The following is a 1500-nucleotide window of genomic DNA, read 5'->3' on the forward strand; positions in this document are numbered from 1 at the left end:
TTCCTGGATGGAAGAGAAACGTCTTCAAACTTGGAAACAAAGTCCAGTGGATTGATTTTGATTTTTTTTTAATGACTCTGACCTGGATGACTGAGGATCTTCACCAGCACATAGAACCAGAGTGATTATTAGGGGAACAGAGACGTAAGCTAATCCGAACACAGCAGTAAATATAGTTGCTAGCCTGCTAGTTATTTCAAATAACTTCTAACATTTGCTTAAAAAATAAAAAATAATCAAAACCAAAGAGGACTTTGACATTTCTAAAAGTGAAGTGGCGGCCTAGTGGTTAGGGCATAGGGCTTTGAATCCTGAGGTTGTAAGTTCAATCTCCCACTCCCACAGACTGCCACTCTGGGTCCCTGAGCAAGACCCTTAATCCCACACTGCTCCCCAAGGGGAGGGATTAAATGCAGAGAATTAATTTCCCTCTGGAATTATTAGAGTATAAAAAAAAAATAATAATAAAAGAAATAAATAAATAAATTTTTTTTCCACCTGTTAACATCAGGTGATGGGTAGTAAAATCCTCAGGATACCATCGGGCTTTTTAAAGCAGTGATAGAATGATTCTATAGGGTATCTGGACCTGGGGATTCAAAATCATCCGGGATTTTGGCCGACAACAGTCCAGCACGTAGTGCAAACAGGGAGCCAGCGGGGGATGGAGCAACTGAACCCCACCGGGTGACGGTAGCCTGGAAACTGGCGGACCCGTGCTTCTCCCTGCCTGCCTTCCAGCCTCCTGAGGACGGGGGGTTGATGGCTGTCTGCTGAGGTCCGGTCCAGTTAGCAGCCCAGCAGCCCCCCCTGAACTGTCCAACATTTTGAAAGCTGTCTTTGGTAAAACGCTTCGAGCAAATGAACAGCTGAGCATCAAACTTTGCAGCGATCTTCTGATAGACTAAAATAATCCCTGCCTGTTGGATCCTTTGGAAGACTGAAAATGTTCCCCTTCCTCCGGTCAGCCTGGAACGCTGCATTTCCTCCCGCGGTTCTGGATCATTTTCTATAGAGAAACTTCCTGCTTTGTAATTCTGTAGCAGTAAACCCACCTGTACGCTAAACAGCTAAACTGCTGTCTTCCATCTGCATCTATTCATGTTCCTGGGCCGTGAACCAGTGGGCTGGTCTGGATGTTCATTTCAGGGCGTGATAAAAGTCCAGGCCAGAACCGATTAAGGCAACGTCCCAGAGTTTACGTCAACTCGTTGCTTCGATTGGATTCACTCGTTTTATGGTGGAAGTTTAGAATTGTGAGATTTGCAGAGAAAGGGGATGATGATGGGGTTTGAACGTCTCTGTACGTCCATTTTACCCACTGAACTATCGTTATTCATCTATGAACATGGAAACTCTGCATTCTATCACCCCTTTAAATTTGCTAATAGGCTAAGCTATCAGAATCAGACATACTTTAATAATCCCGGAGGGAAATTACTTTGGTTACACGCTCCAGATACAAACACATATATATACATATATATATATATATATATA

General features: G+C 43.5%; 1 protein-coding gene across 2 annotated transcripts in view; it reads right to left on the reverse strand.

Annotated features, from left to right (window-relative positions):
• poldip2 (polymerase (DNA-directed), delta interacting protein 2) overlaps positions 1 to 1500 on the reverse strand; it is a 17806-nt gene that overhangs the window by 14718 nt on the left and 1588 nt on the right. The window lies entirely within an intron of this gene.

The sequence above is a fragment of the Cyprinodon variegatus genome, unplaced genomic scaffold, assembly GCF_000732505.1.
Source record: "Cyprinodon variegatus isolate N-32 unplaced genomic scaffold, C_variegatus-1.0 Scaffold479, whole genome shotgun sequence".
Taxonomy (NCBI): Eukaryota; Metazoa; Chordata; class Actinopteri; order Cyprinodontiformes; family Cyprinodontidae; genus Cyprinodon; species Cyprinodon variegatus.